General features: G+C 40.8%; 1 protein-coding gene and 1 long non-coding RNA gene across 3 annotated transcripts in view; one reads left to right on the top strand and one right to left on the bottom strand.

Moving 5' to 3' along the window:
• Positions 1–12,085, bottom strand: part of LOC141097340 (uncharacterized) — a 32,508-nt gene extending 20,423 nt beyond the window's left edge. Inside the window, exons 1-2 of the long non-coding RNA XR_012233919.1 lie at positions 11,894–12,085; positions 6,161–6,301 (exon numbers count right to left, since the gene is read on the bottom strand). This is a non-coding gene — a long non-coding RNA (uncharacterized lncRNA). The remainder of the gene's footprint in view (positions 1–6,160; positions 6,302–11,893) is intronic.
• Positions 1–16,017, top strand: part of EPHA3 (EPH receptor A3) — a 595,991-nt gene that overhangs the window by 467,564 nt on the left and 112,410 nt on the right. The window lies entirely within an intron of this gene.

Raw genomic sequence — 16,017 nt, 5'->3', positions numbered from 1 at the left:
TTGTGTTTTGTATGTAACCCCTCCTCATGTATAGCACCACAGAATCAATGGTGCTCTAAAAATAAAGTACAATAATAGTCCCCTCGCATGATGTTCCACCAAGTCTTCATCCCTGCGCTCCTTGCCAGTGTACAAACAGCAGAACTCTGCAGCAGTTGGCAGCTGTGTTTCGTCATCAACAGAGATGTGCTGCGGTGGTCCGCTGTTTACACTACCTCTCCTACGTACTCATCCTCCAACAGAACAAGTGGTTGAGTATCAGTGCGTTCAATCGCTTGTGGGGCATTGCCTGGTGGATGGGCCACGGAACCACAACCAGCAGAGTCATCAAAAAGCAGAAGTGACTGCTGCATGATTTGTGGCTCAGACTGCTTGCCTGATTTGCAAGGGGGTGAGGTGGAAGACAGGTGCGACTGGGTGGAAGACAAAACAAAGGGACTTGAAGACACCCTCAGCCAACCGAGGTAAAGTCACCTCTACTTGTTCTGGCCTCACCATTCATCCAGCGGTACTTGGGCCTACGAAATTATACAGAACATCTTGTTGCCTGCTTGCACCAGAAGAACGTGCTTCATTTGGGCATGTAGCAGACACAGATCGACCATGCCCTCTTTCTCCCTGCAGCAACTTTATCACCACCCCCAGCAACACAGCCACATCTCCTCTTTAATGCTCTCCTCAATTTGACTCAAAAAATTGCAGAGTATTACACGGCCTGTATACAGAGAGAGAGTGGCCAGCAGATTACTGTACTGCCTGTTTTGAGAGTACCTCCCAAAAAAATCAATAAAGAAACAAACAAAAAGTATTGGCTACCTCCTTCTTGTATGCCTCTTCCACCTGCACCACCACCTCCTCCTCAACCTCCAGCTCCACTTGGACCTCCGCCTCCTGGCTCATGATTATAATTTTTTCCTATTTTTTATTCTCTTGTTATTTTAAGTCATTTCCCTCTCTGCATTTGTATTCAGGGCATTTGTCCTGCTCGTACCCCTATTTAGCTTCCTTTTGCAGCCCCCTTGCACTTACTATGACCATTTTACTGCCATTTTTAAAGCACTGAAGTTCAGGTCCCAATTGACTTTTATTGGGTTCAGGCCCAGGGTCAAGTTTGGAACTTTTTACTCAAGTTCAGAGCTGACCCGAACTTTTTCGCTCATCACTAATAGTGACCAATAGTGTTGAGCATTCCGATACTGCAAATATCGGGTATCGGCCGATATTCGCTGTATCGGAATTCCGATACCGAGTACCGATATTTTTACAATATCGGATACCAGAATTGGAAGATCCCATAATGCAATGAGCCAGAGTTGTGGCTGTGATTGGCTGCTGAAATGATGTCATCATGATGTGCAGGCCTGCCGGGGGATCTGTGCGGGCCTGCCGGGGGGTCTGTGCGGGCCTGCCGGGGGGGTCTGTGCGGGCCTGCCGGGGGGTCTGTGCGGGCCTGCCGGGGGGTCTGTGCGGGCCTGCCGGGGGTCTGTGCGGGCCTGCCGGGGGTTGTGCGTGTGTGCAGGCATTGTCCGATGGGACTACAAGTCCCATCGGGCTAAGCCTGCTACAATGACAGTGATTGACACATTAGCCAATGATGGGACAGTAGTAGTCCCATCATCCGGCTAATGTGTTGAATGTAAAAAAAAAAACATACATACTACATACATACTACATATTTACTACATTCATACAACATACATACTGCATACATACTACATATATACTACATTCATACAACATACATACATACTGCACACTACATACATACTTCATATATACTACATTCATACAACATACATACATAGTACATATATACTACATACATACTACATATATACTACATTCATACTACATATTTCATATATACTACATTCATACAACATACATACATACTACATACATACTACATATATACTACATTCATACTACATATATACTACATACATACTACATACATACTACATATATACTACATTCATACAATATGCATACTACATACTAACTACATACATACAACATGCTACATACATACATACAACATACATACAACATACATACTACATACATACTACATTCATACAATACATACATATAGACATACAGTACATATAACATAGAGTACATACTCACCATCACTTGTCCCTTTGATCCCCGAAGCCAGTGTCATCTTTAAAAAATATTAAAATAAACAACCGATATACTCCCTTATCTGCAGAAATCCACAAGTGTCCCACGACGATCTCCTGCAGTGCATCACTGAGAGGTTACTATAGTTCACTGGTCTCACTTTATGGCAAAAGCTGCGTGGGCACTTTCTCACACAGCAATGCCAAAAGTGAGACTAGGGACTATTTTTTTACAGTGGCATCAGCTGATGCTGCTGTTCTCCACGGGAGATCGTCGTGGGACACTCGTATGTCTATATGTATGTATTGTATGAATGTATTATATGTAGTATGTAGTATGTATGTAGCATGTTTTATGTATGTTATATGTATGTAGTATGTACTATGTATGTATGTATGTTGTATGAATGTAGTATATATGTACTATGTATGTATGTATGAATGTAGTATGTATGTAGTATGTATTATGTATGTATGTTGTATGTATGTATGTATGTTGTATGAATGCAGTATATATGTAGTATGTATGGTTTTTTTTACATTCAACACATTAGCCGGATGATGGGACTACTACTGTCCCATCATTGGCTAATGTGTCAATCACTGTCATTGTAGCAGGCATAGCCCGATGGGACTTGTAGTCCCATCGGACGAAGCCTGCACACACACACAACCCCCGGCAGGCCCGCACAGACCCCCGGCAGGCCCGCACAGACCCCCGGCAGGCCCGCACAGACCCCCGGCAGGCCTGCACAGACACGCACAGTGTCCACCCACGCACCGCCCACACTCTTCCCCCCTCCCGAACTGGATGTGCAAGTAAAGAAAGGGTTTTTTTTAATTCCGACATTTCTGTCCCATTGACTTGAATGGGTTTCCGGTATCGGAATCGGTGATACCCGATACTTTTTGGGTATTGGTCCGATCCGATATTTCTCAATATCGGAAACTATCGCTCAACACTAGTGACCAAGTATTGGAAGGATGACAAACCTCCCCAAACCCAAATTTGCTTGTTTAAATAATCCTTTCAGCATCCATAAATTATTTTAGTCCATGTACTGATTTTTTTTTTCACTGTTTTTGTTGTACTGTAGCACGCTGGATCACACAGTCACTCACTAGGTTTTATAAAGTACTACTGACAGCTTACATGATTATGTCACTCCTGAATTGTACTTTTTACCCTAAGACAAACAAGTATTATTTTGACTGTAAGAATTAGAGGTGTTTGTATAATTTAATAGTTTCCTGGCTGCCTTTGTAGGGGTAAATGACTGCATCTCACACAATAAGTCTAAAAATTTCTACTTTTCTCAACTCTGAAAGCTTAAATCCAAGACAGCTTCTGGCCGTAAAAAGACTTTGGCACAAAAACTGCTTTCTAAGCATCGTTTTATCAAATTTGAAAATCTCATAAAAGAAGTGTTTCCACACTTGTGTAACTTGTCGTGGTTGATAAGGTGTTTCTGCTTCAAAGTCATTTACAAAAGCAAGTATTTTAACACCTGTAAATTGGGAACTAAGTAAAAATTATTTTTATACGTTAAAGAGCATTTCTCGTTTTATTTTATTCTCTCATAAATCAATAGTACACGTGACCATAAGAAACATTTTAATATTTATTATTAGACAAATCTGCTTTTTCCTACTCTTTGGCTGATCATTCAAAATTTTCAATTCACTGGTAAAATCTGTCTTTTATAAATATACTTGTAGTTTACCCCTTGCTGAGATTGGAGATGACAGTTGGTGCCTATAAAGTTCTATGGAGGACTGTAACTTGCAGCAGAATGTCTGTATCTTCCTTTAGCTCCTCCCTCCTCCCCACTCCATAGAATCTTATAAGCACCAATTACCGTCTCAGACTCTCAGTAATAGGAAAATGTGTTCAGTGTAGACAGATTTTACCCCTTAATTGACAGTAAAAGATCGGTCTAGGAGATAGAAAGTTCTCTGATCAAGATATATAAAAAAAAGTTGCTTGTTTTCATGTGTACCATTGATATATTAAATAAGGATTAAAATGACGGTTACTCTTGAAGTCGTAACTTGTGTAGATGTTCCATGCTAAAAAAAGAGTTGAAAATACACACTAAGTACCATGCAAATTGATAGCAATTTTTTTTTTGTCATTGGGCACCGCTATCTTGCATTTTTCGGATCTCCAGTATTGCACAATTCTTTTACAGAGGTGTGAAAAAGAAGCCCCAAAGTAAAAAAAAAGTTTTAAAAATAGAATGTTAATAGTATATTTTATCAATTAGTAAAATAAAAGGGAACTTTAAATCAAATCAATATATAGTGTGACCACAATGTATAAAAAAAGGTTTATCTAATACTTCAGAGCGCCAGGGTCTAACAGCTCTCTCTCAGATTCCCACTTACCTTTTTTTCAGTGTTAGAGATAACAGGAAGAAGGGAGGGAGGTGATGTTCACAAATATGTAGTGGAGAGGGAGAAAGTATCTCAAGGAGGGCAGAGAAAGCAGGATATAGACAAGGAGGCAATTACATAGGAAATAAGTGCAGTATTTTAAAAGTGCTGCTGAAATACAAGCAGTGAATACAACAACACCCTGGATACACGCAGACCTCACATCCAACCTATATTACTAGGAGAGACACATCATAAAAGAAAAATCTTAAAATTGGATCAGGCTGCAAATTGTTTATCAGGGGGTCGGAAAATGAATGAAGGAATGAAGGTTATAGACCAAAACTTCCAATATTATTAGCTAAAAGTAACCACTAACAAATTAGTGATGAGCGAACGCGTTTGGATACAGTGTTATCTGAGCATGCTCGTGGCGTAACCGAGTGTCTTCGTCGTGCTCGACTAATATGTTCTAGTCCACGCATCTGCATGTCTCGAGGCTGTTTGACAGAGTCAAGCATATTATTCGTGCACACCAAAGACACTCGGTTAGCACTCGAGCGTGCTCAGATAACACCTTATCCGAGCACGTTCTCTCATCTCTAGTAATAATACCCATTCTCTTTCCATGTCAAAGGTGTGTTTAACCTTCAAATAAGTGGTACACCTAATAAAAATTATTATAATTTTCACTCCATTAATATTTTCTGCTATGACTATCCAAAATCAAGCTCACAAGTTTAATTCTATATCTGATAAATGAGGGTGTGTGCACACGCTGCGGATTCTGCTGCAGATCCGCAGCGGATTTGGTCCTGCGGATCCGCAGCAGTTTTTGCTGCGGTGTACAGTGCCATTATAACCTATGAAAAACAAAAAACGCAGTGCACACGGTGCGGATTTTTCCACGCGGATTTCATAACCGCAGTATGTCACTTCTTTGTGCGGAATCTGCAGCGGTTTCACACCTTCTCCATTGTAGAGGTATGAAACCGCAGGGGAAAACCGCAGGCTAATCCGCAAAATCCGCGCGGAAAAATCCGCAGGTGTATCCGCAGCGTGTGCACACAGCCTGAGACTGTATCCTTAACTGTAAATGAGCAGATATTAACTCTTGGCCCCATTCAGCACACAGAGTGCCCACAGTTATTCTTTTATACACGTGTTAGTTCAGAGAGGACCTGTCACTTGCTATAAATATGTTTCTTTTCTTACCTGGTGTAACTGCTACTGTTCTCCTAAATCTTGAATTACTTAATTTTTTGTTCCTGCTCCTCTCTGCTTCTGAGATTTGGCCCCGTCTTCTTTATACATAAATTTTGTAGTTTAGCCAAGTGGGTGAGGTCCTCAAGAAAACCTCCAAATGAAAGAGTTGAGGACCAATCCCAGATGGCTAAAAACACTGGATTTACATAGTGGCGAGAGAGGTTTCAGATGTCATGAATGAAAAAGTGCAGGGAAAAAAAAAATAGAGAAAAAAAAAATTGTGCCAGATTCTGGAGAATAGCAACATTAAAAAAAAATATTTATGGCAAGTTACTATGTTTCTTTAATGTCAAGTATCTCAACAACATATTTCAGATTCTTGTGGTCTCAAAAACTTGATCCCTTTGGCATGCCGATCACTGGAGGACCATTGTAACCCAAAAATGGCTTACCCAAAAAGGACAGAACTTTCCAGGTTTCCTGCAGAGGTTTTTTCTTCCTCTTCTACATTTTAAGTTTCACACATTGGATTGAAGGCAAGGCTTCATCTCTCTGCCAGATGACATGTAGTTCCCCGTAGAATCAGGAAATATCTACATGATGAAGTGAGATGATTGACAAGAAGGTTAAACACAATACAGACGTCCGTCCAGTGTTAGACGTTTTTATACAATTTGCTTCCGTATCATTCAAATGCTAAATTCTCAATTAGTATTTCGTTACCAGAAGGCTTCTTCTTTCAATATAAATACTTTTTTTTCCTATTTCCTTGAAAGATATATTATCCCTTTTAAGTCAAAGATGCAAAAGTTCATCCTTCAAGGAAGGCCGGCAGACTCGTGCTGTTGAATATTTTAGATTTGCAGCTAATTAATGCCGTCTTTAATATCCGAGCTTCTCGAATACCCGTTCCCCCGATATAAAGGAAGTAGTTATTCAGGATCTCCTCACACTAGAGTCACTGCATTAATTATTCGGACACATCGCGTCTGCTAATGATAGAAGCACCTGGGTGGAAGGAAGATGTTCTTGAAATAAGCGCTCGCGAGGTCCTTGCGGGGCAGACTTGGGAACATACATCATAAGGCAGTGGGAATGTGACGGGTGGAGCGTGCTTTATCACATTTTCACTTATTACCTGCTGGATAGGAAATCAGAGCTAAACTTTCTGAGGTCATCTAACTTCTTGGAGCCTACGCCATTTGCAACAATTCCTGGCAACAGTGGCCAAAGCCATAAGGGGGCAGAAATTACCGTCACACCATGGCACAAATGCCCTTCTCTAGCATTAGAAAACATTAGTGTTTCTTATTAGTGATGACCGAACGTTCTCGGATTAGGTGTTATCCCAACACGCTCAGGTGCTAACCGACTGTCTTCGCCGTGCTCGAAAAATATGTTCGAGTCCCCACGGCTGCATGTCTCGCGTCTGTTCAACAGCCACAACACATGCGGGGATTGTCTGCTTGTTCGGCAGTCCCTGCATGTGTTGAGGCGGTCTAACAGCCGCGAGACATGCAGACGCAGGGACTCAAACATATTTTTCGAGCACGCTGAAAACACTTGGTTAGCACCTGAGTATGCTCATCACTATTTCTTATACCACATGCTAGGTGAATACTTTATTACATACTTTGCACTTTTGCCCAAGAGCTTCATTTTATTCCTTCCAGCATCACAAGTGATTCCAAATCATAGAAAATTACACCGAGCAATCCAGGTGCTGGCATTCCCCTTACCAATGGCGAATATGGAATATATTCATCCATGCCTTTGCTCAATGGACAGATCTTAGAGCAGGGTTCCCCAACTCCAGTCCTCAAGGCCCAACAACAGGTCATGTTTTCAGGATTTCCTTAATATTGCTCAGGTGATAATTGCTTCACCTGTGCAATACAAAGGAAATCCTGAAAACATGATCTGTTGGTGGGCCTTGAGGACTGGAGTTGGGGAACCCTGTCTTAGAGAATGTGGACCAGAATCATCATTTCATTTTTTCCAGTTTGATTTTTCGACAAATTCATCCTGGATTTGCGCATTTTTTAGGCTATGTTCCCATGATGAGATTTTGGTGATTTTTCAGTGTTGCAGATTTTCTACACCATTGCTGCACCTATAAAGTAAAGGGGAGCAAGGGACAGTCCTCGTTGAGTGGGGGCGCCAAAAAATCGTCATCTTAGGGTGCCAACCTCCACAGACAGGAAGGTATCAGTTAGGCCTAATTCAGGGCCGTGCAACATCTCAGATTAGGTCTTTTGTTCTATTTTGTGGTATTGCCGCTATTTTTCACTGGGAATATGGAGTTTTTTAATATTAAATAAATTTGTTTTTTATAGGGATTATTTGTTCACACATATAAAGTAAACATTGTTACTTTTTCATTGCATTTGAGTGTTTTTTACATTAGTTTTTAACGCATTTTTGTCTGTTTTTGGTATATCATGTTAAAAATAAAGCTGCTTTGTTTTTCATATTTTTTGATCTTTAACTTTGACAAAACTATTGATTACAAGCAGGGCTGTGGAGTCGGTAAGCCAAACCTGCGACTCCAACTCCACGACACCGACATATATATTGCTTATATTTAAGTGAAAAATGTATTGTAGTACAATGTGAACATCAGACATTTAATCATTTTTGTGATACAATAATCAAGATATTTAGATAGAACATAATATATATTTATTGGAATACAACTTTAGAACATAAAAAACTGTAATACATTGTAAATATGTAATACACTATGTAATATTGATTACATATATATATTGTATATATATATAACACTATGTAATAAACTATGTAAGTGGCAAAAAAGTTTTCAACAAAAACATACTAAATAACATTTGTGCAGTCTATGAAATTGTTCTAAGAAACAGAATTGCCTCCATCAGATCCTCCTTCATAGATGACCTCACATCTGACCTAATAATTTTAAGGCCAGAGAACAACCTCCCTACACTAACTTGGGTTGGAGGCAAAGCTGTAACCACATGGGAACATCTCTAACAATTTCCGGGTATAAAGGAATTGCCTCATGCACAGTCAGTTTTGATGAACGGTTGAATTTTTCTATTTCTTTGAGAGCAAGTGAAACATTTTGCTGAAATATGGTCAATCTGCTTGCTATAGGAGATGGAGTGAAATCTTTTTCCTTGCAGCAACGCTTTGCCTGCTCCATGTCATCCAAATACTTGTCAAACTCCCCATCTGATGAGGATGAAGATATGGCAGCAGTAGCGCTGTCAGGACCCAAGTCCTCTTGCGCCTGGCAGTCCTCCTGTAGGCCACTCTTCCTAACTGCTACCTCAGTCAGAGCTTCTTTTCCTTTAGTAAGCTGTTGATCATCAAGCAGTATACGATGACTTGGGTCCACATAAACAGCTGCCAGAAAAAAATTTTTTTCCAATGGCTGTGTCTCTCCATTTCATTGACGCAGAAATGCCTTCTGCGATTAAACCTCCTCTTTGGGACAGACAAAATAGCAAGTTCTTCCACTCCCTTATGAAAATGCCAGGAGTTAAATCCTCAGTTTGTAATTTTTTAGTCACGATAAATGGGTGATTAAGCAAATCCTTCAATTCAGCCACCTGTGTCCATTGACCTTCATTTAGGGTTACCTGAGGGTTCGCCATATCTATAAGAAACGGTTTTAGTTCAAGCAATCGCTCAATCATTAAATAAGTGCTGCCCCACCGAGTGGCTTGATCGACAATTGCCCCTTTCCCAGCACGTCTCTTCAAGATGGAATCAATTTTTGGGGTTCTGGCGGCAATAACCAATTTCCTCACTTTTCCAATCAGATTTCCAGCATGTCCCTCTTGCAGACTAGCTCTTATTGCCAGCTGCAGCGTGTGCACAACACTGTGCATGTGATGAATAGGAAAAACGTATCCTCAAAAAACGCAGCAAAAGCGCTGTGTGTGAATGTAGCCTTAGATCAGGAATAGAACAGCCATTTATAGGACATTTCATAACTTTCCCAAATTCCTATGAAAAAATATTCAGCACATTCTGCATTGAACTACTGTACCCAATTTATCATATATTTTAGGAGTCGGTCCATTTTATACCGACTCCACCAAAATGAGCACCGACTTCGACTCCACGACTCCAACTCCACAGCCCTGATTACAAGCGTCTGATGCGTTTCTGCCATGGAAACACAATAAAAAGACGTGCTTTTTTAGCTGCAGATTTTCCACATCTAATGCAAGTCTATGGGAAAAATCTGCCCAGAAAACTCAGCATAACCACAAAAGAAATTGACATGCTGCGGATTTTAAACATTCACTAACGGTCAGTTTACGCTGACTGAAAAAAAAGCTCAGGAGGCAGGAGATTTCCATAAATCCCATAAACTGTGCTGGAACTGTAATACGCTGCATTTCTGACCCAGCGAAAATCAGCAACATCAAAAACTCATCACTTACACTATCTTGCAGTTCTTTTGTAATTTAGTATTTTTTTAAAATTTTGCCATCAATGTGACTTTTAAAAAAATAATGTTCACAATTGTTCTCCTGCCCACCCTCTTCCTTTATGTTCAGAATGCTTTTTTTTTCATACTAGAATTTTTTTTACCAATTTAGCGAATCGTGAGTTTTTGCTCTAAAAAGGCTAAAATTAAGTTAGAGAGAAAAATAAAGATTTTTTTGACTTTGTGCAAAAATTCATGAAGCCACGTGCATCGCTTTGAAGAATTTGGAGTTAAAATGGCAAAAAAAAATACAAGATAAAAAAGAAAGGTGACTTAAAAAAATCCCACAAATTAGGAATTGGGGCCTAAGTCTCAAGAAACATGCATCGTACAATCCACCCCAGGGCGGCTGCTTTTCTGAGAAATATCCAATCAATGCTGATGGTCAATGAGAATTGTAATGCTCAGTTGTCAATTTATTCATTGATTTATAGGAGGGTTTTATCTAGAAAAAAAAGATGCTACAAAATAGGTTTTCTTTATTGGGAATGCAAATATTTACTAAAATAGACATGTATCACCTATTATTATTTACTGAGAAGCCCTGATACTGAGATATATATGAAAAAAAATTTTTTGGCATAGCCAGCTCACCGCTTTGAAGAAAACCAGGAATAAGTGGTTTCACTGTAACAGTAATTGATCCAGTATCAAATAATTCCAATATTAACTATTCTTGTGCTGTGGAATATCTGAATGTTTCATACAAACTTCTGTATCTTATAGGTATTGATTGATTTTATTTGTTTTTAATATTGATTTGAATTATTTGTTTTTTTCATGTTGGTGAAGCCCTTGGGGATGGAACAACACCGCAAAGGGTTACTGCTGGTTATTGGGTTAATTTGGCTGAACTAAATCCACTTGGAATCTCCTATACACACCAGCTAGTTTCTAGAAAGGGTAACACCCAGAAATTCAGTGGTGTTTTTCCCTGGCTTCATACTATATATGCGGTTTTGATTCATTCCTCACTTGAACCTGGAGGAAGACGCATTTAGTGTCGAAACATGTCGTCCAAAAGGGATTGACTATATGCAAAATTGTTACTGAAGAAACATGGAACCTTTTTAATTGAAAAATAAAAGTTAGATTTTACCCCACCATTGGACTGATCGCTGGAAAAACCATACTATTTCCTTTATATATATATATATATATATATATATATATATATATATATATATATATATTATTGTGTTTTTTCATTCTGATTGTAGGTTTTTTATTTTAATTTATTCCCATAATTATTACAAAATAATATAATTATGTATATATAATTATAGAATATTGTATAATAATTAATATAATGTTCTTCCCATAATAATTATTTATTCCCATAATTATTAGGGAGGCAATTTTCCCTGCACTTCTTTAAAAGCGTCTAAAAATATGTTTTATAGCAGCCACATGGACCTTACACAGCAATAATCCAGGATGTTCATTAACTTCTATAGTTGAGTTTCCTAGGCATGCTCTGTAATCTGTGCAGAGGTGATTGTGTAACAAGGTGGCACGGGGTGGTAGTCGCAGGCGAGTCCACATGCAACCCCAGGCAATTTACCTCTTCTCCGCAGTCTCTGCAGCAAGGGCAATCAGGATCCAGGAACACAGTTATAATCCAACAGGACAACTATTTATTTTGGAATAAACGAGGTAGGAAAAAGGTAGAAAAAGTAGTTACAGTAAATCTGATAAAACTTACTGATCTTTCCCTATTACTCTTCACCACCATGTCAACGGCAGCAATGGCAGCAGCAATAGTGAAGGTCCACAGTGACAATCCCCAGTTCAATTTCTGGACACTTATAGTCCTCAGTAGGGCACCAAGCAGTCCTATGCCCACTCACTGCCTATGACTCCGGGGAAGCAGTCTCTGTCTCCTCCAGGGGAAGCATGTCCGGGCACTGACTGGAAGCAGGAGCTTCCTGCCACCTTTTCTGGCACTGATCCAGCCCACACCTTAACTCTTTGTTGTCCCTAAGTTAATGCAATACACATAGACAAATTAAAGGGATCTTCACACAATGATGCATTGTATAATGCAAACATAGCAAATCACAGTAAAACATTAAGACACAGGTACACCATCCGGGTACCGCATAAAGTGCACAGGATCAGCACCTAGGAGAGAGGGGAAGCAATGAGGTTCTCCACCACCCCCTTACAATTGTGCAGGGAGGGGAAGTAAGTAAACTGTGTTCATCACCTCTTGTGAAGGGTGGATCTTGTGTTATCTGAATATAGATGTTACCTCTCATAGTAATCCTGTCTCTAAGGATTATGAGATGATTACTGAGAATAAAGTGATCTCCAAAAAACAAGAAGTGTCAGCCTATTACTAGGTTCAGGGGTCAGAAAAAAACCGCAAGATTTCAAAATTATGTTTTAATCTGGACTCTTGAATAATAGGTCACTTTATGGTGACCCGTTCATTCTATCTTTAAATCCTGTAGACTCATTAGATTACAGTTTTTTTTCACTCTAGTTTTACATCTTGTGGATGCAAAAAAGGTCTACTTCTGTTTTTTTTACCCCTTGTAGGCAAAAAAAAGAAATACAAGTACCCTCTTTAGTGAAGCAAATTGACTTAATTTTGAACCCCGTGACTAGTGTCCATGACTGGCTCCTGGGCCTCCATGGCCACATCTATCTTCGCCTCCTTTATATGTCTCTGTGTCTCTGCTGTCAGGAGCTTTCACTCCTGGATCCCATTGACTAACATTAATACTGTCAGACGTGTATCCCCATGCAATTCTCAGTTTATTTACATTTTGTGAATTATGTCAGTCCGACCGGCACAAAGTCAATAAATGCAGCTAAGGCAAGCCATCTTTTAAAACAACTGTGGTTTTTTCCCATACTTTGCTGTGAATGAAAAATCACGGCTGGAGCTGCAAGCTGCAGCAATATTGAAAATCCCACGACTTCCCTTCAAAGGCCCGGAGAAGTGTTTCACCTCCTCAGCTGCCCCTGTCTGACTAGCACCTCTTACATTTCGTTAGCCCCAGGGCGGATCATGCTGGTAGAAGGAGAGGGAAAATGATTGTGTTTGCTCAGAACGAGCTGTAGAACAGAGGGGCTTAACACATGTGCATGTGTTTATTATCTGTTATTCATGACAGAACCCATTTACGACATGTGCTGCCCCTAATTATTGGTGCGAAGAGATTACGGCCATTGTAGCCCTGCTTCACCCAGTCTCTGGAGGCCGCGCTCACACAAATCTCCCGCACAATGTGTAAGCTTATTTTCTGCAGAATAAACTCCAAAAGAACGCGGGTGTCGGGGGCACTATACCGGGCCCACGGGTTTTCTGTGATCCTTTGTATGGTACATTTCATGTACTCATTCGCTGTCTTTAATTTGACACACGCTTATCATTTCCTCTCTGCTGGCGAGAAACCACAATGCTATAGCGAAGGCTTACCTCATTATTACATCTTCTGAAACATTTCTGGAACATTAGCTTGTAAGCCGCGTACCGTAAATGGGGCATTCACAGGAGGAGGGGTTTTTGTTATTTTGTCGGTTTTTCAGTCAACCAGTTCTCAATAAATTGTTTTTGTAATGATCCACAGTTTACACATTGCTCTTATTAAAGGGATTGGCGGATTAAATGCAACTCCCAAAAAGGGAGATAGATATGAGATTGATATGAGATAGATAGGTAGATATGAGACAGATAGATACAGATAGATAGATACAGATAGACAGATAATGATAGATAGATAATGAGATGGGTAGATGATAGATAGATAGATAGATAGATAGATTGCACAAAAATAGAACAGCACAATACCAATTGGCGGGTGCCCAGGCCTCCTCAGCAGTGTAGCCAACACTTTCCCCCATCCAGACAAAAGTAAAAAGGAAGGTAGCACTCCATTGAATGAAACATGAAAAAAGTGGATTTTATTCAGACCCACATTTTTCATGTTTAGTGCTGCCTTCCTTTTTACTTTTGTCTGGATAGATAGATAGATAGATAGATAGATAGATAGATAGATAGATAATGACTAATGAAAGTTGCATTGAGAGTGGTCCTTTAAGCAGATGGTCTTCTCAAACTGATGTAATTTACCAGTATGCATAATAAATGGTGGAACTAAAAAAATTTCACATTAAATCTGTTTTGAATACGACATGGTCTTATCACAGAGCTGGTCTTTGCAGAGGTTGCATACTGGTTTATAATATACTAGATGGAGGCCCGATGCTATTGTGGTAGGGGGCCGGACTTGGGGGGTGGACCACTGCTTACCAGACGAGACAAAGACGAGACGGAGACAGATTCCACTTGTAACAGTTCCGGATTTTATTCGTCGTCCTCCTGACGACCACAACCACGCACCGCAGCTTCTTTACAGCACTATATCTCCAGGCCCGGGGACCTGCACCTTTGCTCCAGTCGAAGTAACGTCCCTCGCGGATCCTTCGCTGGGGCTGTCCTAGACCAATCTACCGCCAGTTCTTCACCTGCCCGAGGTCGTTATCCAATCGGTACCCCCGGGGCATCATCTGTCCTGCAGTCCGTCGAGTCAGGGCCACCCCCCTGACTGTCTCTTTGCTGTTAGTCCCCTGGCCGAGCTCTTCCACTGTTTCCGGGCTTCTGTCCTGAGTCTTCCTTTCCTGAGCTCCTCCCGGGACTAGCCTCCTCTGGAACCCCAACCAGTTCTATTTATTCCCTCTCTCACTGGGGAATTCCCCTCCTGGGTTCCTATCTCCCCGCCCCCCATGACTAAGCGTTTCTTGAGCCATAAGCTGATGTTCAGTCTTCAACTACTCTCCCCTGCCATCTTGTGGTCATTTCTTGGTACTACACCCTCCTATCTACCTTTTCTAGCTGTCACCCTTCTATCCTGTCAATCTCCGTCTCTTGTGCACAAACCGTCCCCTCCTTACACCAGTCACGTCTGTTCGTCAAGTCACCTTCCCCACACTATTGCATCGGGAGGGCGGTAATGTCACAATGGGGGCAGGATTTGCAGCATTGAGAATCTCTCCCTCCATGTGCTCACCCATCTATCCTCTCTTTCTCCATGTGCTGACTTCTCCTGTCTGTTCTCTCTTCTTTGACCTGTCTACCCCATGTGCTATCCCCCTTGTCTGCTGTCTCTCTCCTTCCTGTGCTGTGTTCTCCCCTCATGTGCTGTCCCCCTGTGCTCTGTCTCTCTCACCCCTGTGTGCTTTCTCTCTCCCCATCTGCTGTCTTCTCCTCTCATGTAATCTCTTCTTTGACCTGTGTATACCCCATGTGCTCTCCCCCTTGTCTGCTCTCTCTCCACCACTGTGCTGTCTTCTTCCCTCATGTGTTCTCTCATTTGAACTGTCTCCCCCTGTGTGTCCTCTTTCCTATGTGCACTCAAATTGTCTGTGTCTGACCGTGTAAAGAACATACCACAGCTCCTGGGCAGGGGAGGAAGCAAAAGACAATACTGACATTACAGCAGGAGATCACAGAAGATACATTTTGTGAGGTAAAATTTTGTTTAAATGCAGTCAGTGAAATATTTTACCTCACAGCATGAATCCTCTGTGATCCCCTGCTGTAATGTCAGTATTGTCTTTTGCTTCCTTCCCTGCCCAGGAGATGTGGTATGCTCTGTACATGGTCAGACACTGACAATTTTTAAAATGAACAGCTGTCTGCTTTAGCTTGGCTGGTTGTCAAAAATGAAGGAGGGAACCCAAGTCGTTTTTTTAAAATGTATTTATTTAAATAATTTAAAAAATGGCGTGGGGACCCCTCTATTTTTGATGCCCAATAACTAATAACGAAAAACTGTCTGGCACTTCCAAATAAGAAAATTGGTGTGTACAGGTGCG

This window comes from Dendrobates tinctorius, unplaced genomic scaffold (assembly GCF_039654945.1).
Source record: "Dendrobates tinctorius isolate UK_male_01 unplaced genomic scaffold, ASM3965494v1 ptg000084l, whole genome shotgun sequence".
Classification (NCBI taxonomy): Eukaryota; Metazoa; Chordata; class Amphibia; order Anura; family Dendrobatidae; genus Dendrobates; species Dendrobates tinctorius.
Note: the sequence above shows the minus strand (reverse complement) of the source record. Positions and strands in the feature narration are given on the sequence as shown.